The sequence below is a fragment of the Balaenoptera borealis genome, assembly GCF_965194805.1.
Source record: "Balaenoptera borealis genome assembly, chromosome: 12".
Lineage (NCBI taxonomy): Eukaryota > Metazoa > Chordata > Mammalia > Artiodactyla > Balaenopteridae > Balaenoptera > Balaenoptera borealis.
In genome coordinates, this window is record NC_138869.1 from 103,937,519 (window position 1) to 103,963,122 (window position 25,604).

Here is a 25,604-nt window from a genome sequence, read left to right on the forward strand (position 1 = left end):
GCAAATGAAACTTCCAGAAGTCAAACAAAAAATACACTGGATGAGATTAACAGCAGTTTAGATAATGAAGAAGAAAATATAACTGAAGTTGAAGTCATAGCAACAGAAACTGTGCCAAATGAAACAGCACAGAGACAAAAAAAGACTGAAAATAAATGAACAGGGTTTGGTGAACTGTGGGATAATATAAAGCAGTCTAGCATTTTGGGAATTTCAGTCCCAGAAGGAGGGGAAGAAAAGGGGAAGACTGAAAAGTGATTTGAAGAAGTAATGACCAAATTTAAAAAAACAAAAAAACAAAACAAACAAAAAAACCTATAAATTCACAGATCCAAGAAACTCAAAAGAACTCCAAATAGAAAAGTCATAAAATAACACCAAGGCACATGATTAAAAAAACTGATGAAAACCAGTGATAAAGTTAAAAATCTTAAAAATCAGCCATATAAAAAATGACACATTACATACAGAGGACAAAGATAAACGTGATAGCAGACTTCTCAACAGGCCATTCAGAGTAGAAGTCCATAGAATGATATCTTTAAAGAGATATCTTTAAAGAGATATGCAGAAAGAAAAAAAATACTGACAACCTAAAATTATAATTTGAAAAATTATAAGTTGAAAGTGAAAAATCTTTCAAAAATGGAGATAGACTTTTTCAGACAAACAAACGCTGAGAGAATTTGTCACCAGTAGACCTGTACTACATGAAAGGTTAAAAAAAAGTTCTTTAAGCAGAAGGAATTAGAAGTTGAAAGTGAAAATTTTTCAAAAATGGAGATAGACTTTTTCAGACAAACAAAAGCTGAGAGAATTTATCACCAGAAGACCTGTATTACATGAAAGGTTAAAAAAAAGTTCTTTAAGCAGAAGGAAGATGGAAATTTAGATCTACACAAAGGAATAAAAAGTTCAAGAAATGGTAAATACATAGATAAACATAAAAGACTTTTCTCTTTTTAAATTTCTTTAAACATAATTGACTGCTTAAAACAAACAAAAATAACAGAATATTAAGGATTTGTAGTGTATGTAGAAGTAAAATATATGACAACAATAACACAAAGGACCAGAGGTAGAAATTGAAGTATACTTTGTAAAGTTTTTAGAGTATATGTGAAATTGTGAAGAATTTGAAGGTAGACTGTGATAAATTGATGGTAATGGAGATAAAATAAAATCATAAAAAATACACCATTAATCCAAAAGAAGGCAAAGAAAGAGGGGGAAAGGAACAAAGAACAGACAGGACAAAGAGAAAACAAATAGCAAAATGGTATATTTAAACTCAACTGTGTTAATAATTGTATTAAATTTAAATGGTCTAAACATTCCAATTAAAAGGCAGAGACCACCAGATCATTTAAAAAACCAAACAAAATCTAATTACACACTATTTACAAGAAATCCACTTTATATTTAAAGTCTAAAGATACAGATACATTGAAAGTAAAAGGTTGGAAAATTATGCCCTGCAAACCATAATCAAAGAAACTAGAGTGGCCATATTAGTTTCAGATATAAGATGGCTTCAAAACAAAGAATATTACCAGAGATAAAAAGGAATATTTCATAATGCTAAAGAGTCCAGTTCATCAAGACACGTAACAATCCTAAAAGTTCATTCCCCTAATAACAAAGCTTCAAAATACATGAAAGAAAAAAAAAATGATAGAACTGAAAGGAGAAGTGGGCAAATCCTTAATGATGGTTGGAGATTTCAACTATGAGTAATCAATGAAAGTAGATGGAAAGTCAGGAAAGATACAGAAGACTTGAAAAACACTATCAACCAACTTAACCTAATTGCCATTTATAGAACACTCCACCAACAGCAGCAGAATACATGTTCTTTTTAAGTGCACAAGAAACATTCACCAAGATATGACTCCAAAACAAGACTCAAATTCAAAATGACTGCAGTCATCCTGTGCCCTCTGACTGCAGTGGAATTAAACTAGAAAGCGGTAAACCCTCAGATATTTCAAAATTAAACAACATACTCCTAAATAATCAAAAGGTCAAAGAAGAAATCACAAGGGAAATTTTTAAAATATTTTGAACTGAATGCAAATGAAAACATAACAAGAGGAAAAACTGGTCGTGAGAGGGAAATCTATACCATTTAGCGGTTATTTAGAAAAGAAGAATGGTCCATACACCAGAGTGATGAGAGTACTTATTTATAATTTGGGCACTCAGAATTAATTTTAATTTGTAGATTTGGGGGCAAAGTCTCAATGACCTTGGAAGCCTGACTTCTCTCCCCCGCTTATCTCCCAAGAAAGGAACTCAAGCTCTTTTTAAATACGGGCATTTCTGAAACAAAGATACCACTGCCTGTCAGCTCTGTGAAGAAGGAAGGCTGTGAACTAGCTCAATACCTCTCAAAGTTTAATTTGCCTATGAATCACCTAGAGATCTTGTAAAAATGATATTCTGAATCAAAAGATATGGGATTAGGCCTGAGATGATGCATTTCTAACAAGCTCCCTAGTGAGGCAGACCACACTTTCAGCAGAGGGGAACGAGAACCCTCTCCTCCAAACAATACATCAGCCTCTTTTTAACCAGGAACAATTTCTCCCACTGAGTCTGACTTTTTAACTTCCTCTTGTGTCCTCTTCCCTCTCTGGAGAAAATGCCAAGAAAAGGTCAGTGGGTGATGGGGGCAAAAGTTACTTAATAGAGAAGAGACAGGGCTGGCCACTGACCATTTGATTAATTAAGTAGCAGGTGCTTGATTGAGATCAGGACTGGCTTTAATAACCATTACTTTAAAAGTTCTGAAACGTTTTTGAATGCCTAAAATTACTTTGGACTCAGATCAGTATTTTTTTTTTTTTTAAACAACAGCAATGCTATTACCACATATAATGAGAAATCTTAAAAACGAGGTTGGTTCTGTGCTTAATATTACCTGCTTCTGCAGCTTGATAGACCCTGACTCCTAGGTGACCCTGTTTCTTGATCCCCTGAGCTAGGTGTAGGTGTTCATTATGCCCAGCAGATAATACTCAGGCACACCATGGTCCTATAGAAGAGGCTAATCAGTAAAGAGGAAAATACAAAGGGCAAGAGAAGAGGGGAGACCACGTGAGCTGGGCTTCATGGAGCTATTCTGTACATCCATCCACAGTGACGAAAGGATGGCTGTATTCAGAGCTGTAAAATATTCTGCACTTTGGGGGACAAAGATTTTTGTTCACCTGCATCTTCCTTATCTGCAAATTGCCAATCCCAGCCAAGAAACCTCAGTGATGGAACACTAAAAGCTCTTTTTTGAACTTATTGCTTCCTGGCATGGAAAATTATGTAGAATTAAATTTACCCCCATTTTAAAAAAAGAGAAAACTTTAATTCCAGTTATAAATTCATTTATATTACGACTTAAAGACTTCTCTTAGATTGAATGACTGTAGATAGACTTTCTTAATTAAGTCATCCAGCAGAACCAGTGGAGAGTAAGTGCCCCTATATATGTCATGGAACCAGCCTCGAATTAAAAGTTTAAGTAATTCATATTCAGGATCTGGATTATACAGCTTCAGAACAGAAGCCAGCAAACTACAGCTCATGAGCCAGCCACCTAGTTTTATAAATAAAGTTTAATGGGAATATATTCCAATTAAACTCCCATTTTTTGAAGTACTGCTTCTGCACTACTGCAGCAGAGTTGAGCAGTTGCAGCAAAGACTCTGCCTGCATCAGGCCCTTTAAGAAAAAGTTTCCAACTCCTTCTCTAGAAGAATGTGCAAGGACCAAGAAGTTTGAAGGAAGCAGAAAATTCTTATGCTGAACACAAAGCTCTCAATATCACAGTACGAAATTTAAATGAAGCATCTTTGTGAAGTAGTGAGTTTCCTGGAACACAAAGGGTTTAAGCAGCTCCTAGATGACCACCATCCTAGAACTGTGGTGAAGGGGGTGGGGGGTTTCTTAAGTCACATCTGTGATTCTGCCTCATCTTATGCTATCAATGGCACAGAGGCCCACACTGGACTTTCTGAGACGTAGTCTCACTTGACCCACAAAGAAAAACATCTTACGTTACAGCTAAGAGAATCTAAAGAAAACATGCACCTTGAAAAGGACAGCCCTGGGTATCTTCTGGTGGCCAGTTCGTCTATAATTGGCCCATAGAAGTGACTCTGCTGGACAGAAGCCATGTCTAATTCTGTGGCCACTACAGCTTTTAACATGCCGTGATTGCTCCACAGAGATTTGTAAGTATAATTTAATGATGTCTCTGTGTAATCCAGATTGTCAAATCTTTCTGCAGTCTTACTCTTGGGCACAGAATGTACGTGTCAACCCAATTACAGACTTCAAAATATGTGCGGCACCACTGGATCTTTTACAACAGTAAGTATTGTTTTCTAGAAATCCAGGTAGGTGGGCTCATGGAGAAAGAAGGCCTAAAAAGTCAAAGATTCATCTTTGCTTTTCACTTCTTCACCAAATTGTTTTTATAATGTAGCAAATTAAGAGGGTCTTTTTTTTTTTTTTGAAGTTTCCAATTAAAGTATTTGACCTGTCTGCTGCATTTTAGTAGATTGAGCTAGGCTCCATTCTTCTGCCAGAGGAACACACTTTGCAATTCTCAAGCCAATTCTTTCTCTGACCAATTTGGCAGTGTGATTGGCTGGGCTTCCAGGTAGTAGTGAGAGCGGAGCGCTCCCAGTAAACCGTTCATTTTTATGGTGTTGGCTTTCACCTAAGTATCAGCGGGAGGCAATACCACTTGGTCAAGTCTGCCTTCAAGCGACATCAAAGGCGCTGAGCTTAACGTGGCTGGAGTACGGACTAATCCAACAGCATTTGAAGCTTTGGGTTGTAGCCAAGGACAAGTAGGTTGAGAATTTCTGTTCTGGCTCCAGATTAAGAGTAGCTTAGGCAGCATCCTGAGATGGACCCATTCCCCATCACAGCTGAGACAGTCCAAGAAGAAATGCAAGGTAGATAGAATCAGAGCTCTGACATCGCGGAATTGGGGCAGATGTGGAGGTAAAGAGGTTACCTGACGTTTAACCTCAAAGTGTTTGATGCCCGTGGAAACCAGACTAAAAAAGAAATGGTAGCCAAGTTATTAAAAATCTTACCACTTATTAAATCTCTCTTTCAAATAAAGAATGTTCACTTTGTTTTTTTAAAGAATAGAGAATTAAAGATATCAAAGAAACTTTGATTTTAGTTTTTAACTTCAAATTCTAGAACCAGCTGGAAAAATCTCAAGATACACCTAGTGGAGGTCCCTATATTTATGGAGTTCATTTAATTAAGTAGCAAAAGGACAGGTAAAACACAAGCAAACCAGCCAATGAAAATGAAAATTTACTGTAAAAGTCACTCTGGGGCATCTCAAGCTAAATCACGGCCATTGTGCAAGTTCAGAAATTCAGAAGGAGGAAAATATTGGCTCAATATCCAGATTCAGAACCCTTCTGCTTCCTCATGCTGCCTTTATCATTCCCTAACTGATACACCCCAAATAGATTTCTATCACAGAAGGTCTACACTCCTGAAGTCCTGTGTATCTACGCATCAGCTTCTTCCTTCTGAACAACCTTCTGCTGGCATGATGTGGCCTATAGATTTTAGTATCCTTGGCACCCGGCAAAGCAGCTGGTACATGATAGGCACCTCTAACGTTTAAGGGGCTGGATATACAAATGGCATTGACAGTAGGAAAAGTGCCCTCAGCATACATGGGATGCCCTCTTTAGCCTCCCTGTCACCCATTCTTACCCAGTATCATAATTTGTGCCTTTGCTTCTATGAGTTCTATCATCTGCCTCTTTATTTTTTTTAACATCTTTATTGGAGTATAATTGCTTTACAATGGTGTGTTGGTTTCTGCTGTATAACAAAGTGAATCAGCTATATGTATACATATATCCCCATATCCCCTCCCTCTTGCATCTCCCTCCCACCCTCCCTATCCCACCGCTCTGGTGGACACAAAGCACCGAGCTGATCTCCCTGTGCTATGCGGCTGCTTCCCACTAGCTATCTATTTTACATTTGGTAGTATTTATAAGTCCATGCCACTCTCTCACTTCGTCCCAGCTTACCCCTCCCCCTCCCCGTGTCCTCAAATAAGTTCTCTACATCTGCGTCTTTATTCCTATCCTGCCCCTAGGTTCTTCAGAACCACATTTTTTTTTTTTTTTAGATTCCATATGTATGTGTTAGCATACAGTATTTGTTTTTCTTTTTCTGACTTACTTCACTCTATATGACAGTCTCTAGGTCCATCCACCTCACTACAAATAACTCAATTTTGTTTCTTTTTATGGCTGAGTAATATTCCATTGTATATATGTGCCACAACTTCTTTATCCATTCATCTGTCGATGGACACTTAGGTTGCTTCCATGTCCTGGCTATTGTAAATAGAGCTGCAATGAACACTGTGGTACATGTGTCTTTTTGAATTATGGTTTTCTTAGGGTATATGCCCACTAGTGGGATTGCTGGGTAGTATGGTAGTTCTATTTTTAGTTTTTTAAGGAACCTCCATAATGCATCTGCCTCTTTAAATCCCACCCACCCTTCCGGGTACAGTGCTTCTCCAAGCCCGGTCCCGTGAACAACTTGACTAAAAACCATTTAGGAAGCTCCCTAAAATGCAGATTCCTTGGTGCCATAGCAGACACACTACTTCAAAACATCTGGGAGGGAAGCCCAGGATGGCACATTTTAAACAAGCTCTTGAAATTATTCTGACACCCGTGATCTACAGACAAAGCATGTCTAACGTCAAGTCCAACCTGCCTTTAGAGGTCATCAACCAGGAGATGTCACATTGCCCGCTCTGCACTGGGGACTGTGTATGACGCATAACTATTTGGCAAAAGACTCCAGCCCTACACACGTGGTGACATAATGGGGTGTGGGCTGTTTCTTTAGAGGAGCGTCCCACAGGCCTGGCCGTAGCCGTAGGTGCAGGACCAGTGGCTCCCATGATGGTTTCAGGCAATGGTTGCTCTGACAACTTACTACTGATCTTGGGAAGTAATTTACTTCTCCCCCGCCTATGCTGAAAGCAGACCTGAGACAGTTTGCAGAAATACAATTTTACAAAATACACATGAAGGAGATGTGGAAATAGGAACAAAAGGAAAATAGGACAAGAACGTAAGACAAGGTTAATATAGAAAAATAAATACCACACAATAAATAGAAATAGTTCTGAGTTTCCTAGTGACCAACAAAGATGGGACCTGAACCATTTACAACATTCTCGACATTCACAATATAAGACAAAAGCTGGTCAGAAAAAAAATCCTGAATTTCCCTAATACTGGCAACTTGAGTTAAGCAAAGCTTTGTATTCTGAAAAGCATATCCATAACACAGAATGCCAATCCTTCCCCCTCCCCAGTGGAGGTGCAGTGGTTCATCAGTGGTTGCCTTTTGTAGATGAAACACACACTAGGTAATGAATATCTACAGGAAAGTTCTAAGCACTTCGACTGAAGGATAGAAAACCAGTGGCATCAATGTGGGAGTTCAAGATGGTAGAACTAGAGATTATTCCTATTTTACTAAGATACCTGATTGGCTAAACGATGTAGGGATTTCCAGTTTTTTTCACAGGTTCATCCTCTATTGATCCCAGGAATAGGACATCATTATAACACAGCAGCATACTTGCAGTCCTAGAGACGAAGGCCATCATGGGATGCAAGAAAATTATAGACTATGGAAATCATGGGACTACGGAATTACAAAATTATAGGCCTATGGAATTGGAATGTTTCTCAGTACATGACGATTCAGACATCGACAGTGAATCTTGGATCATTCAGCTTGGGTAGGTTTAGTAACAGCCAACGTCTCCACCCAGTCAGAAGCAGACTGTTGGCACTGAGCTTATTCACAGGGTATCTGTGGTCCCCACAACTGGTATAGCCCCCAAACGTCCTCCTTTATTTTACCTTACGATAACACAGTGCTTCAGCTTTATAAATCTCTCTCAAAAACATTATCTCCTCAAGTTCCAGACAGCACATAAAGCCTAAGAGCTTTCCAGGAGAACTTAAGAATCTATATGTACTGCCCAATGTTTTCCAGTTTTCTTTTTGGATGGTTTCCTACCCTCAGCATCAGAAGATGATGTGTTAAATAGTAGGACAAAGAACAGGAAGATTTTCTTATATGGCCTCTAATTGGAAACATATCCAATAGCAGCATCTAACTACCGAGCACTTAAGATGTACCAAGTGCGGTGCTAGGCTCGCTACAGGGAATATCTCAATTAATCCTCATAAGCACCCTGAGAACTAAATGCAATTGCTGCTTCCTGTTTCTACAGGTGATAAAATTGAAGCACAGAGGACTAGCGGGTAAGGCTCATATCCGAACACAGGCAGTGTGCCTCCACCATTCAAATATTCTAATTCAAGGGATCCCAAGGGACCGAGACGAGTACCAAGACCCTGTGTAAATACCACCGTATCCATTTTTTATTGCTGCTGTAACACATCCCCACAAACTCAGCAGCTTAAAACAATGCATATCTATTCTCTCACAGTTCTGTAGGTCAGAAGTCTGACATGCGTCCCACTGGGCTCAAATCAAGGTGTCGACAGAAGCGCTTTCCTTTCTGGAAGCTCTATGGGAGGGTCTGTTTCTTTGCTCTTTCGAGTTGTTGGCAGATTTCAGTTCCTTATGGTTGTTGGACTGGCATCCCCGTGTCCTCGCTGGCTGTGAGCTGAGGGCCGGTCCCAGCTTCCAGAGGCCACTGCAGGCCTGGGCCCGAGGCTTCTTCCTCTATCTTCAAAGGCAGCAGAAGCGGAAGAGTCCCTCTCACCCTTGGAATCTCTCTTCCTCTCCCTCCAGCGCATCCCTCTGGCTCTGCCGCCTCTGCTTCTGTTTTCAAGGGCCCCCATGAATCATCATCCAGGATAATCTCCCTATTTTACAGCAGCTGTCTAGCCATCTGAATCCCCTTTTTGCCACGGAGGGTAATATATTCCCAGGCTAACACCAGGGGGCAGGTACCACAAGGGCCAGAATCCTGCTACTGCAAACACTCCCAACGGTGACCATCCATACGTGTCTGAACCAGCTCTCACACACAGGGTGGGCCTGTGAACTGTACACTGTAAATGAAGCTTTCTTAGGAGTAGGTCCTCATGTGACTAACTGGGGACGTAGAAAGGAGAAGAGCGTGTCACCTGCTTAGATTGACACTGGCTAGTTCCCAGTTCCAGGAGATGAAACCTCTTTCATGCTACCTGTCACAGGTGTGGGTTGGCCAAGAGACTGGAGACAAACCAGGTGGCAGACGAAGCAGAATTTCCATCTGGTCAGTTCCATCAGGCGAGCAGCCTGTGGACGAGGCTCAGGTCACTGCTGAAGTCTCCTCTTGAGCCTGTTCATTTCAAAGACGGGAACGTTCTCTGCACCTTGACCACAGTTCTACGCTCCCAAGTAGGTGTTTTTAATTGTAAGGAGAAAGGAGGGAAAGCGTTCCAGGAAGACCAGGTTAAGTCTAGTCAAACATCTATTTAAATCATAACCTTTCAGATTAGTTCCTGGAAGGAGTCCTTTTTCCACCAGTGATCATCTCTTAGGTGTGACTCATGAATCTGTCGCCTAATTTCCCCTCTTTATTAAACCTTCTAAACTTAATTGAAGGAAAGGAAAATTGCAGGAATGCCGGTGATTTCCAAATTCACCAGCAGAAACCCCCTCCTCTCTACCCTCGGCCTGAAGGTCATGTCCCCCCATGAATTAATCACATCCTCCTTGATGCTCCCATAATATTGTTTTTACCTCTATCATAGACACCACAATACAAAGGGGTTTGGGGTCAGGGTTAGGGACCTATGCAACTCCACCTCTCCCTGCCCCTACTGTGGTCAGCACCTAGCCGGGTGCCTTCAAGGGACTCCACAAGCACTGGACAACCAATTCAACCTGTCACTTCTAATATGGAAGATAATCCCTGGGTTTCAGGAAGCTCTTCTTCAGGGTGTACCACCCAGGACGTCTCAGATGCCATCTAGTTAGAGGCACGCTCTCTACCACTCTATCTCCCAAAATGTAAAATGACGCAACAGTAGAACCAACGTCCTTCTGTCTTCATACACTATCTGTAACCCTTTTACAAATAGATCTTTTGTGCATTCTGTGGAGGGTACATAGATATTCGCTATAAAATCTTTCCATTTTTCAGTACGTTTGAAAATGTTCACAACAAAATGCTGGCCAAAATTAAGAGATGAATCATAACTTGGAATTTGCTTCCTCAAAAAGGTGTGGAAGTCAATCACAATATTTGCAAGCATCAACAAGGAGGAAGCCAAGAACTCATCACGGAATTATAAACGAAAAGCTCTTAAGTAAGGGTTTGGTAAAACATGTTTGCTGCCCAGTAGGAAAAACCATGTACTGTAGTTGACCTTAGAATCATGGAAATAAATTCCTCATTCCAGTGAAACGTCCTGGTGACATATTTTATTTTCGCAGAGTGAAACGGGGCTACCCCAGTTGTCCCTGTGGTGTTTAGGGATGCAAGGTGGCATTTTGGAAGGAGTTTTGATTCTGAGCTCAGTTTCTTGTGAGCCAGGCCCCAAGCAACAGAAGAGCCACAGAAACGGATCGCCAGATGGGGGAGACAGAGGGATCAGGTGCGTGGGAAGGAGCGAGCATCTCCACTGTCCTGAAAACAAAGGCCTCTAGGAAAAGAGAAGCCAAAGGGATGACCCATCTGCTTCAGAAAGTGTCTCGTGTCATCCAACCCTGAGAGGAGAGTGGAAGTGCCCTGGTTAGAGAACACCCTACAGATGCAAGATAAATCGTGCTCCTTACAAGAGCCAAACGGGAAAAAAACGAGGGGTAGATAGTACAACGGCTGAGACAACGTAACCTTACAATTCCCAAATAATGCAACATTACACACGGTTACTTGTTCCTAAAGACGGCCAAAGGTAAAAATAAAAAACAAAACAGTCAACTAGCCAGGATGTGGAAACAACCTAAGTGTCCATGGACAGATGGAAAAAGAAAACATGGGATATACGTACAATGGAATAGTATTCAGCCTTAAAAAGGAAGGACACCCTGCCATTCTCGACCATGTGGATGAACCTGGAGGACATGATCCTAAGTGAAATAATCCAGACACAGAAGGATGAATACTGTGTGATCGCACTCATACGTAGACTCTAAAATAGCCAAACTCGTAGAAGCAGAAAGTGCAATGGTGGCTGCAAGAGGCTGGGGGAGAGGGGGAAACAGGAAGATGTTGGTCCAAGGGTACAAAGTTTCAGTTACACAAGATGAATGGGTCCCTGAGATCTCCTGCACAGCGATGTGACTACAATAACAATACTGTAATGTATACTTGAAATCTGCTAAAAGGGTAGATCTTAAGTGTTCTCACCACAAATAAAAAGAAAAAGAAAATGGAAATTATGTGAGGTGATGGCTATGTTAATTGCTTGATTGTGACAATATTTCACAATATATCAAATCATCACCATGGACACCTTAAATATATACAATTTCTATTTGTCAATTACACTGCAACCAAGTTGGAGAGTATATCAATAAACTATTTATTTGGGGTTGGGAGGTGTAAAGGGAGTATCAACTGTATAATATATCTCCCTCTACATTTACCTATATTTAAAAGGTATAAAATTCACAAGGTTATCACTTGATGGAACTTACAAGTCTCGCATTATTTTCATAGTTCCCATGGCTACATCCTCACATTTCATCAAATAAAAATGTGAAAGTGAACTAGATTTGCTAATTCTCTGGCCTCTATCAATGCCATCTCTCCCCCTTCCCTCCACGCTAAGGCTAATATATATCCTGGAAATGAAAGTGTTTATGTCTGGCATACTCTAGCAAAGAGAGCAAAATTGAAGTGGGATAGGGAAGAAAAAAAAAAAAAAGTTCTCTGTTCCAGGACCTACCTGTACTCATTATACCTAATTTAAGTACTGAAGAGTTGTTTAATTTTAAACAACTTTTCTAACAGCCTATGAAAAGAAACATCCCATCTTGCATGCACTTACACTGATTTGACATTTTTTCCGACCTATTTGGACGCACTTGCGCCCACTTAAGCCGTCTTTCTGGACTGGCCGCTCAGTTTTATTCCACATGATTCGTTTCACCAATGGTCTGGCAACACAGGGAGGCAATAATGCACGTCTGTTTCGGACACCCACCCAAGAGACCACCCTCCCTCTGGCCAGACCTCGCTGCTCCTGGGCAGGGGTATCTCAACTCTGCCCTTGGCTTTGATCTGGTTTGGATATCTAAACGCTCCCTGTTGCCCACTGGGGAGCTGAGTGACTTTGATTCAATAGACATGATGTCACCCCCTCAGCCCTTATGTAAACAGAGTGTCTAACACCTTCACGATGGAAGCCAAGCCAGCGGCCTCCTGGAGAAGCTGACAAGATAAGTATTTGGCGTTGACACCTGCAGGCGGAGTCGTGGCATAAGCAGGAAAGTTAAATTTAGATCCAGCAGCACTTCTGGCTCCTATGAATACTTATTAAAGTCATAATGACATCAGATAGAGGGAAAACAACATCTCTCCTCCCTGAGGCCTTTTTTTCCCCCTCCACCATCTAGAAAGTCACAGAACATAAACCCCAAAAGAAGGCAACATCTTGTTTTATAACCACCGGTGAAATGGAAGTTCATAAGCATTCCTCAGATCTGCAGTGTTTCACCATTTAGAATTCTCTCATTCAAATAACTGACGTTATTCGCGTTGAGAGAGAAGGAAGACCACACATAGTCATTATATTTTAGAGAAACCGACCCTCATCCATCCCATGAGCATCTATTGAGTATCATGTAAGGTAAGGCACAGCGCTGGGTACTTGTGGAGAGAAGGGGTGTTGAGAGGAACAAAGCATTGCATGACAAAGAATCAGAGAAGTCGGTGTTGAAGGTGATTTGCCCAGATCTACCCAGCTGGCAGGTGGAGCCCCCACACGGGAACTTAAGGCTCCCAGCTCCCTCCTCTAGGCCACACGGAGTTCATCTGCAAACACATCTGAACTGCGAAAGCCACTCCATGCTGACCTGCACTGGGGAAGGTCACTAGACCCCAAATGTTCTTCCCAAAAGTCGTGGCACATGGTAAGCAAATTCCCAAAAGGATTCCTTGATAAGATGGCATTTGAGCTGGGATTTAAAGAACACGTCGAACTGAGAATGTGGAAATGGGCAGTGAAGCAATGTAAATGGGAGAAATCAGGAGAAAAGGCCATAGGAAGGAAATCATGGAGCAGACTTGGTTGGCTGAAAGACAGTGGGGACAAAGAGGAGGGGAGGGGATGAAATGGAAAGGGCATGGACTCAGAATGGCATCCTGGCTTTCTTCGGGGCCATAAGGATCCAATGAAGGTGATGGAGGGGAGATAACAGATCACATCTGTGCTACAGAAACACCGAGCTGGCGCTGATGCAAGGGTGGATTAGCAGGAGGGGAGGCCGGCATAGAAGTCCAGGCCAAACTCATAAAGACCTCATCTGGGAAACGTGGGGAGAGAATGGAGGAAAAAGATGGGGAGACGCGAGTGAGAGATTTCAGAAGCAGAAACAGTAAGTCCAGCAACTGCTTGGGTGTGGGAGTGAGGACAGAGATTGAGGGTGACCCTGAGCAATGAGCACACCGGTTCTCAACCCTTTGTCAGCACTCTCACGTCCACGCGGGCTTGTTCAAGGGTAGATTCCCGCAGCAAAGCCCCCGAGTCCTGGCGAGTCCAAGAAGGTTTTCATTGCACGCCAGTAAAAATGAGAGATCTGTGCTGACTCACAAACTCTGCGTGACTGTCCTGCAGTGAGACGAGGACAAAAGGGAGACCGTCCAGACAGTTCGGTAGCAACTTGACCAATCATTTTGTATCGATGGAATCTGATCATTAGAAATTGAGGCTTGATTTTATACGTATGTTGTTTTTTCCATTTCACCTCTCTAATCGTTGATTTTTAATGAATTTGACAAAAGTATGGGTCCACAGAAATTTAGACATTTTAAAAAACCCAACTGGGTCTTGCACAAAGACAGTCTGAGAAGCAAACTTTGACTACACTTTGAATGGATGGGTAGGCAAAAGGGAGGTACACGAGGAGGGGCTCTGAGCTGAGACACCTCCCTGTCGCTGACATCTGGCTGCCTGAATCCACCAGCTGCCGGGGTCCCCATCACCACGGTCCACTCAGCCTGCATGCGCATCACTGAAAGCTGGCACCTGGCCACCATCACGCCCTGTGGCTGCACGTTATCTCCTAACTCTTACATCTGAGTGTGCTCCTCCCCCGCCCAAAACTCACGGCCATCTCAGCCCCATGTGTAGGTCGAGTGCCACATGCCAACCCTCTGAATCTTTTGCTGTTTTTCAGGAGTGTCCCCACACAGCAATCTGGAGGATAGAAAAAGAACGAAGAGGGTGCAAGCAGTGTTACAGAAGCTAAGGAATTTCTTAGGACTGTACAGCGGGGGGTAAGGAGTGTCAGAGGGATAAAGGCTTTCGGAGAGGAGGGTGAAGACTCAGGGCAGAGTGGTTAGTTGCCCCTGATAGAAGAATGTCCCCAGAGTGATAGGGACAGAGGTCAGTCGGCAATGGGACAGGAGAAAATGGGCAGCAAGGGAAGAGCAGCTTCGCTGAATGGCAGGGAGGCGGGGGAGAGAGCTAAGCAACTTCACCAGACTGTTCTATCTGGAACATTAACACTACTCTAAATAATAATTTTCTCCCCAAATCTCCAAATTCTCCCCTATCTATCTGCTTTTATAGCTGTAAGATTGAAGCTATAAAAGTCTGTTTTTGCCTTGCTGAGATAATAGGATAATAAGTGACATCAGTCATTCTTTAAGGCAAAAGGCCATAAAGAAATACAATACTGACATGTTCTTACCACCTGCCCCCCCTCCCAAAAATGCAGTTCTGTTTAAGCTTACAGAACATTTGGAGAAGGATGAGCATAGCGGGGGAAAGTTAGGAGTAAATTGGAGTCTACTTTCGTAAATTTCTTGGACTTGTGCCCTACCTCAATTGCCAGAATTTAAAACAGAAACACAAGGAAGCATCTTTGTGATGTTTGCCAGAAGGATCAAATCTTTTCAACTTGAGGACTGAGAAAGAAGATGCCAATAGGATCATTAACCATCCCAAAGTGCCCCAGATGCTTGACATCGAAATTAGAAGAGATCTGCCTATTTTTATTACGAGCTCCTAAAATAAATATGGGAGGTAAGATACAGGATCGAGGCCAGTCACCACTGCAAAGAGTGGGCTTGACCCCAGAGTTCTCTAATCCAAGAAAACTATTCACAAGCATCTTCAGCAAATTATATTCTTAAGGATGTTCAAAGCATATAAAAGCATGAACGGCAATGGCATCAATGAAAGATGGGAATTTTCACTATGCTTCCTGTGGGCTAGGATATTACTGCACTTCCTGGCATAGGCAACTGTTTAAAAGAATAGCTCTGAATACGTTCACGATCTTGATTGCAGTGATGGTTTCAAAGGTGCTTATATAAGTCAAAGTTTATCATATTGTATACTTTAAATAAGCAGCTTATTGTATGTCAATTTATACTGCAAGAAAGCTGTTTAAAAAAATAATCAGAGATACACAATAGAATTACACTCCTAGAATTAATTTCTGAACATTATATAGTCTGGGGTTTCTCTGCTGTGTTCCAGAGAATTAAAAGGCCGTAGCAATCAGGGTCCAGCCAGGGAAAGAGAAATCCCAGCAAGTGTTTACAACAGAGGGAATTGAATGCAGGGGACTGGAGGCATCGCAATGGGGAAGGCAAGCAGGTCATGGTGAGACACCCCATGGATTAGCAATAGTCAGAAGCCACTTCCATCCTCAGGAAGAGAGCCTGGGGCCACCAGTGGAAGATGGCACGAGGCAGCCCTTCCAGAGAGAGCCAGAGACACAGAAGAGTAGTAGCAGCTGGAAAGGCAACCTTCTGGGGTCCCATCCCTGCTCTACAGAGAAGACCAGGGGAGGGTCAGGAGTGGCCCGTGGGACAGAGAGGCCCAGGTCTGACACAAGGATGTTTCAGGGGGAAAAAAGGGTTACAGAAGAAAAGTCGGTTCAGAAAACTCTATTAAAGCAAGTTAGCAGACTTCCCTACTGCTGGGCTTGTTAGGGCTTTAATATGCTCCTAGACGTGGAAATCTCAAAGAAAAGAATATGACATAAAGTGCTTCCACGCTCTTCCTCTGCAGAGCATTTGGGAAAAGTGTTCCATGAAACGCTATTTGGAAAATGCTGATCTAGCCCAATAGTCACATTTTACAGACAAGGAAAGACTCAGAACTTTGGTTAAGTGGCTTGAACATGCAACTGTAAAAAGGGATAACACGAAGACTAGAGGCTTAAGCTTCCCGAATCTTAATCAGGTGCTCTTTCCTCAACTCTACACTGAAGAGGCCTTAAGCACTTTCTAGCACCATCAAGAAAACCAGCTACTTAACCATTCTAGTGAGCAATGCATCGTTTTGGTGGTAGAAGCTACCAGAATCCATGGAGATGTATACAATCTGCTGTTAGGTCAATGACAACCAAAGGCATCAGCACTACGGAAAAAGAACAGATAGAAAATAGGAAAAAAATGCAACGGAGTTGCCAAATTTATTAATGGGAGGAAAAGAAGAGAAGAAAGGGAAAAGCAAGAGGAGAGAGGGAGAAACTAAGCTCCAGTGGGTACCACCTGCATCCCCGCAGCTATGCTGGCTTCCACATCTTATAGTGATGACATGTATGTGCATGTATAACAATAGAGACAAACAACATCAATTAAGTAGATGAAATAAGCAAGGTGCCAGATTTGTGGGACGAGTTCCCAAAGCTGGTATTAGGGGATTCTGCCCTAAACAGACCCCATAAAAATGCAAAGGCCTGTTCCATGGACCTCGGGAAAAATGCAACTCTCCAAATATCTTCAACTGAAGACACCTGTCTCTTCCTCACTTTAACCTCCATAATCTTAGCCCCACCCTTCGGTATCACTTCACTTTTAGCTTGATTAAACTTCTATCCCACCAGACAGAGAGGTAGTTAAACCACAGCGCATACCAAGTCAGGTGTTAGAGAACAAAGCTGAATTTCTCAAATCCACTGATCTGGCCCTGGTCCCAAGCTCTTCTTTTTGAGAGGTTTCATCTCTGCAGGGATGTGGGGGAAATAAAGGAGGTTATTTAGCTAGAATTCAGTGAGAAGACATCCCAATAACACGCATAGCTGACACGAGGAGACCTGGGGAGAATTCATGAAGTGTCTCACCTGTACAGTATTTGTAAAGAAATGCTCACAAGTTCCCAAACTACCTCAAATGAATTGCTAACTATTTGTTCAACAGCACTCTTTATGGTTACCATGTCCCTTGTTTACATTATTGTATCTTCTCATTTATTTACCATTAATTTGTGTAGCCCTTTCTCATAGAAAACAGGTCAAAGCAAATGAGCCTCACCCACAAAGACCTCTAGTTTACGGAGTCTCTATTAATTTAATTTTAATCTGATCTAAACAGTCTCTCCTGAGGAAACCTTTTCAAGTCCCCGATCCTGCCACTAAGGCCACGAAAAGGTATTTTTGTGAGTTTTTCAATGCAGTAATCACACTAAGTTTTAACAATATTTTTTCTTCCTTTCTGAAAACTTTAACCCCTCCCCCAACAACCTCCCAAATTTTAATAATTTACGAGTACAGAATTCCTCTAATTCTTGTTCATTCTTCAGGCCTCTTTCTTTCACTCGCCCAAATCCCGCCAAGCATGGATCAAACAGGGCACAAGCCAGGGAGAAATTTAATCGCTCATATCTCTGCCTGAGGGATTGTCTAGGTACTATGGTGACAGACACCTCACTGAAAGTATGTGGGCGAAAAAAGATTTTTAAACTCCTAGACTAAAAAAAAAAAAAGAGAAAGATTTCTAATGGATTTGGGGTCAACACACAGAAGCACAAAATAAGGCCTACGTAGTCAATCAAAATTACTTATACACTGATGGGATAAAGCAGCAGAAACAAAATATTGTTCAACAAAGGTATTTTGTTTCCCTTCCCCCAAACTCTGCATATTTTGAATTTTAGGATTTTTACTGATTTGCTTTTCTGGCTAAACGTACAGTTTCTCCACAGAAGATTTTTAGGGCAGTGAAACCTACTCTGTATGGTACTATAATGATGGATACATGTCAGTAGACATTCATCCAAAGCCACAGAATGTCCGACACCAAGAGTGAGCTGTAATGCAAACTATGGACTTTGAGTGATAACCATGTGTCCATGCAGGCTCACTGACTGTAACAAATGTACCACTCTGGTGGGGAATGGTGATCCCGGGAGGAGTTGTGCACATGCGGAGGCATGGGGTTATGTGGGAAATCTGAGCTTTTCACTCAATTTTACTGTAGACTTAAACTACTCTAAAAAGTAAAGTGTATTTTTTTTTAAATGCACAGCTTCTCTGCTAATTTATCCTGATAAGAGTGTTCAATAAAATTTGCAAAAACAGTAAAACTTTCAGTCCTTCACTGTGTAGTTTACAAGGTTCTGTCTTTAGAATATTTCAACTCATAGACTGAAAAGGTGGGGGAGAGAAAATCAGCGGTCTCAGAGATTAAGCAAGGCCGATCATAAAAATCTCCCAGCCTCATCAGCTATCAGAAAATAGCTCACACGGATGATGCAGTTAGTTCATGCTCTGCTGAAACACGAGTCAGAATTTTCTGCCAGCCCATGTTCATGAACAGGAAACCAACAAGACTGTAAACACAGGAATAACAATCAACAGGCGCAGATGTTTAAGGCTGGAAGTTACATTCTGGACAAGGTGAAAAGGGTAAGTGGTAGGAGAGTCATAATAAGGCTGTCGGCGGATATCAAAGTGCAGCGTGGAGAGGGCTCCTGGGCGGTGCTTTCTGACTGCTGTGAAGCCACCCCGCTCCTCCCCCCTCGGAGCTCTCAGATGATGAGAAAACAATCTGAACATAAAATCAGCACTACAGAGCAAGGACATTTCAGGCGTAGGACAATCCCCGAACTATCTGGCAGGATCAGGAACCAAGGGCGTGTGCCCATAAACCCAAGAGCCAGGAAGGCTCTCCCACTCAGAACCAGAACCTCATTCTGCAAAAATGTTTGAAGGGGAGTCTTCGACCCACTCATCTGGGACTGCGTTAGAGATAACAGGACCGTGGGGACCCATCCAGGAATTACCTGATGCAATTTAGATAGCATCTCTATTATGGACCCAATCTCTTTAATAATGGATATGGGCAGGGCAGGAAGAGAATCAGTGCCTGCGGACATCAGTAGAACAATGCCGTTCAGGGCAGCATGGTTTTCAACTCATTTTTGGAGCAGAAAACAATTCTTTAAGGTCAACAGTCCTTCGACATACCAAAGAGGGGGATATTTTTAGAGATGCATAATTTTTTCTTTACTAAAAGCAGAGTTCTAGGAGAGAATGCTATCCACTAAGAGAAAACCCACAAAATTCCAGATTTGGGCTCCCCATCTCTTGCCGCGGGCTGTGGTCTTGCATGCTTTTATAATTTCTCCTGAATTATCCACTCACACCTGACCAACAACTCGATAGCCCTATTCCTCTGATGCGTTAGGCTCTCTCTGTGGTTCTGTTGGTTGTTCCTCAGCCTTAAGATGTACCAGCAGCGAGGAAGAAACGGTTCTAAGTACATCTAACAGATGTAACTGCAAACACAACAGAAAACATGATATGCAAGAACCTTTCAAGCTGTAAACTCTAGGACCCATGGATAACACAAATGGACCAATCATCCCCAACTGCCTATTGATAGAGGAAACCCAACTTAAAAAACGGGTTGTCCTTTGCTGGGCACGTTCCTCCAGAAAAACAACGTGATGGAAGGTAGCTGTGTGTCCCCAGCCAGCTCCAGAGTCTAACTTCATAAGGAGGCTGAAATACTACATATTTATAGTGGAAAGAGTAATTGCAGAGAACAATATTTTCAAAACACTAGTAAACTGAGCCAAAAAATCCAATCTGCTTCAGTGCACTACAATGTCCTATTTCTAAAGCTTGGGGTGGGGAGGATAAATTGGGAGTTTGGGATTAACATATACATCGCTACTATATATAAAATAGATAAACAACAAGGACCTACTGTAGAGCACAGGGAACTATATTCAATATCTCGTAATAACCTATCAGGGAAAAGAATCTGCAAAAGAATCGATACATATGTATAACTGAATCACTTTGCTGTACACCTGAAACTAACACAACATCGTAAATCAACTATACTTCAATTAAAAAAATTTTAGATAAAAACACACAAAAAATAAATAAAAAGCATTTTTTAAAAAAGCTTGTGGGGGAAGACATACAGGTATATAACTCTGCAGCTCCGAGAATTTCTGGCACGCACAAAAACTTTGGAGGTTGATATGGCCCTGGTTCTTTAGTAACTAATTTTTGTGAAAACGGGAATGGCTTTCCTTCTCCTTGACATAGTTGTCACCACTTTCGTACATTCCAGGTAGGACGGGGACCGTTTTCTGGTCCCAAGTTTCTGGAGGGCAAGAGGTGGAGGAAGGGGGAGCCAGGAAGTAAGGGTATTATGAGAAAATGTGCTTGAATAAGAGTAACTCAGCTGTCATGATGAAAACAGAAATGAAGGCAACAGAATACGCCAGCTCTTCGCGGGGAACACAAAAGGGGGGGGAAAGATGTCACCTGCCCGCCCTATCAGCCCCTTGGTGACGGCCGCTAGGCCAGGACACTATGTCGCCTCCCTAGGATACGGCGGGGTAGGGCAATGGCCTGGGGAGGGTCGGGGAGAAAGGTTAATGGATCACGGCTGTTTACACTCATGGAACTCTGTAAAGGACTCACATCTTAGGAAGTGTCTATGTTGGTTTCTACCCCTTTTACTCAGATACTCACGGAAGCTTAGTCTCGTCAGGAATGCAATGATCCGATTAAAATATTGCCTACTTTCCTTCCTACTGCTGGAGGCGCCAAAGGTGGTGATGTGACCAATTCAGACAAGAGGAGAGGCTTGTCCTTATTCAGAATAAGGCTCCAAATGGAAAAGTTAAGAGAAAACTGCAAGGGGTGGGGTGGGAGGAACTGGGAGATTGGGATTACATATACACACTATGGATACTACGTATAAAATGGACAACTGCGGGAACATACCGTACAGCCCAGGGAACTCTACTACGGCACTGTGGTGACGTACATGGGAGGGGAACCCAAAAGGGAGAGGATTTAAAAAAAAGAGAAAACTGCAAAGGCTTTACATTAAGGAAAAAAGAGCATTCCATGGAATAATTCATTTTGAAATACAGAATGGGAAACAGTAGAGGACTGACTTGAGAAAAAAATTACACAAAGCTGGTTAATTACCCAAGAAATTGTACTCGTTTTGCTTTCCTTTCCTAACTCAGCTTCATAAACAGATGAGGGAGAGGCAAAGATGAGAGAGCAGTTGGTTATCTGAGAGTTTGCTGTCCTACCTTTGATATCCAGTATTCACCCTCCCACCGCCGTATCCAAGGAAAATACTGATGTGAAACCCAACATTTAAAGTAGCTAAACTCTAAAGACACAGTGATGAAACAATTACATGCTGAAGAAAGTGCTGAAGTTTGGGTTTTTTTCACTTACACAGATGTTTATATCACTAGGAATCCTTCCTCCATGCTAATCAGAGGTAAGCTCTCAAGTGGAGGAACCAAGAATGATTCAGCACATTTCAAAAGGATTTCTACCCATTCTTAGGACAAGCAAAGGAAGCACCATCCAAGGTCTAAACAATGATATCTGCTTGCCCTTTGATCCGAGTTGAAGAACACTTTGTACAACTTTTTTTGTTGAAATACCACTGAATCTCACATTTACTATTTGAAATCTCTTTAGGAGACTATCTGCTCCTTCTTTGAGCCACACAGTTGCAACCAAATTCTCCAAACTACTTTTGCTGTGAATAGCTTGCAGGCACGGATTTATTTTCTGCTAACAAAAATCTTCCTAAGTACAGGCAGCTTAAATGAAAAATAGGACCACTGATCCTGTGAGAAAAAGACAGTACAGTGTATCTGGTTACAAATCCAAGTAGGGAGTATTCCATTTTTCTTCTAATTTATGTTTCCCGAGAGTAATTTTGTTCAGAAGATTGCCAGTGTTTTTAGTACAATAAGTTTCTTGTTACTTGTACTAACACATGCAGATTCCTTTTTCTGACCATAGTTTGAGTTTTTGATTTCATTGTACCCTAGCCTCTGTAGATCAACACCTCATTAATTTAAAATAAATAAATGAAGTCTGAAATGCAGAGATTTAATGAAACCTTTGCACTACTCTCAAATGTAACGTGTATTACAAATTAATATACATATGGGTAACTAATAAAGAGGTATATTAATAAAGCATGATGATATACATCAGATATCATGAATCTCAATGTCCTAAATGTCTTCACTTACCTCAAATGTTTTTCTTAATAAAAATCAGGTATACCATTTGTAAATGATCTAAATAAAACATCGATATACCCTTCCAGATGAGTGAAATATGAATTGTAAATGAATGTGTCTACTTTCATTCATTCAATCTTGATTAAGCACCTGCTGTACGCTCAGCATTATGTTAGGAACTTAGGTTACAACAGTGGATAAGCCTGGTTGCTTTTCCAGGCTGACATCCTAGAGGGGTGACAAACAAATGAGTAAGCAAATTTTAAAAGGAAAAAAAAAAAAAAATACTCCTTGTGATAAGTGCAACCAAGGAAATAAACAGGGCGCAGTGATGGTACATAAGTGGGTGGGGGTGAGGGCAGCGCCAGTTTCTACGGAGTGGTTAGAGAAGGCTTCTTCTCAAAGGTGAATTTTAAGCTAAGACCTGAGCTATTTCAGGATATTTCTCCAAGGTCACCAAATAGGCAGGCTTGCTTATTAGGCTGCCAAGACACTTCTTAGCATTAGAAAACAAGTAGAAAATGGCATGTGTTGCACAGATTGAATGCAGGTTCACGAGTGCATCAAACTTGCCCAGCGGGCACTCTGCACACCAGCCAGTTAGGACAAAGGAGGTTACACATCCCCAGACTACTCACCCAGAGAGGGTGTAAAACCGTCAACATAAACAGTAGTGGGCCAGTCAAATGACCAGCCTTTGGGATACACGCAAGAGAAATGTATCCTGTTGATTCATACTTCCTGATAACCACTCTGACCCACAAGGCTCAAAGCATTTTCAATGTATTTCATGAGTAAGTTACTCCCCTGTCCCAGGGAAGAAGGATGTTTACAACTATGTAACATATTCCCTTATTTCAGTTTGTAACTTACCTAAGTCAGTAGGTATAAGAATACTTTAAAACCCATGCTGTAACCTGTTTCTTTCTGTAGATTCTTTAGTCATGTAACGCAGTAGCTAACATGCCATTGACACAGAGTAAGAAATCTGTGGAATTCTCCCAGAATTATCAATAAGGAATTCTCCTTATTTAGAGAATCCACATTGCTAAGCAATTACTTCCTTCAAATGAACTGTCCTTATGCTCAGAGCTATGATAATCAGATTTTACCACATTTTTAGCGTCTCATTATGAAATTCCCCTTTCCTACTGCTAAATGGATTAAGATTAAATGGGGCTGCTTGACTGGCAGGTGGCATAGCTTGTGACTTGTATTCTACTTACCTGGAAATGATTTTCTCCTCTAATTGCCTATGTGGAGTCCAGGATTGGACCTACAGATAGTCATAACTTGCAGTCAGAAAGCCCAGTGTTATGATATGAGGGGCATGGGACAGAATTCCCTACCTAGCGATCTTTTTCCTTCCATATCAGCCTGTCCCGGGCCTGAAATGACCCTACTGTTGAGTTCTCTTGGAATTTTTCAGTGTTGTTTTTGAATCCTTAAAAATCTTTCTGAAAAAGGAAAATATCCCTAAGCAGATACTATGTTAAACCATCGCTTTAGCAGGATTAGTTGACAACTAGCCTCAAGCAGTGCGACTCAGAAGCAGTGTCTACCTGTAGACCCGGAAAGGTCAGAAAAGCAAGGAGTGGGGAGAATTTGGAGGTCACTAAACACAGTAAATGTCACCATACTTTACTCAAGCTAATTCTCACAATTTCAAATACCAGTGGCTCCCAAACACTGGAATCACCTGGGGAATCTTTAAAAACGCTGACACCTGGCTTCCACCTCATACGTTAACTTAACTGATATGTGGTACCACCTGGGCATCTAGACTTCAAAAGCCCCCAGGTAATTCTCATGTACAGCCATGTTTGGGAGCCACTGACACAGGAAGCACTGCTCTTAATTGCTTTCTGGGATGCTTTGATTTCTTTCAGACATCAGGATCTCCCACGCCAATGTTTCTTGACCATGGCAGCACATTAGAAAAACCTAAGGCAAAAAAAAAAAAAAAGCCAGAAACTCACCAGCTTAAGATTCTGACTTAACTGCTCTAAGGCGCAGTCCAGCATCCCTTACTTCTTTCCATGCCCCAGGTGATGCTAATGGTCATCAAGGTCGAGGACCATGGTGTAAAGCGTAGGAACCGTTCTCTGGAGACTATAATAGGATTGTCCCTGAAGAAGCCAGAAGTGCCATTCTTCCCACTTTGCTCAGGTTGGGACTACCCCCAAAAGGCAGTAACACATTTCCCCAAGGCTGTGGGGAAACTTAAGGGAGGGGGGCAATGGGTGGAATTTACTAAGCCAGGAGCAGCAGAAATGTTAGAATAAGGAAAAGCACTGGTCCCTCTCCTCCCGCCCACGCGCCCCGCCGCCCAACTTTACTGACTGGCATGAGAATTTCCTTAGAATACTTCTTGGAGGTGGCTCAACCTTGGATTTTGTCCCAACACACTGTGACATTTCCTGTCCAATCAGAAACCCTGGCACTGCAAAGAGCAAGGCTGGCAGGCCTGGAGACTCCACTCCCTGTGAGATTCTGTGTCATGAGTTTTTTCCCAGGAGGATTTCTGCACCACCTGGATGTCAATCGTCCTGCTCCGTACCCTCCCGGACCTCGCCCCTCGGCCCCACTCCTCCTTCCTTCCCCCAACGCTCGGCGGAGTTGAGAACCATCTCCTAGAGATACTTGTAAAAGATTCGCTTCAAGTTTTTACATGGGAATCATTCAAGTAAATAATGTCCTTAAAAGACGGACGTCTTCGACGTGGCTTGGAGACGTGGGTGCTACTTTGGTTAAGTGTCTGCTAACCCACTTTGGGGCCCGGCCAGAGCCACGCGTCTCGCACCGGAAAGGAAGTCCGCGGAGACCCACCCCACCGCGCGGCTGCGCCCACTTGGGGCGTGGCTACTGCGCCCCGTTTCTCCCCGCAGAGAACGCGTCCCCTACATCGCTTTGTCTACGCTAAGCTGAGTCAGTTTATGAATGAAGAGTAGCACAGATCGGAGGCACTGATTCTGGAAAAAGTCTTCCTTACGCCGGTCTCATTAACAGATGAGAAAACTCAAGGGGGAAAAGGCTCTGTGACTCCGTCCGGGTTTGCCACAGAACATTTGTGGCTGAGCCCGATTTAGCCGCCCTTGAATTTCCATTCTGTTGCCTGGC

At 42.2% G+C, this 25,604-nt stretch overlaps 1 protein-coding gene across 2 annotated transcripts in view; it reads right to left on the bottom strand.

Annotated features, from left to right (window-relative positions):
* BMP6 (bone morphogenetic protein 6) overlaps positions 1-25,604 on the bottom strand; it is a 156,565-nt gene that overhangs the window by 118,600 nt on the left and 12,361 nt on the right. The gene's annotated exons all lie outside the window — the stretch shown is intronic.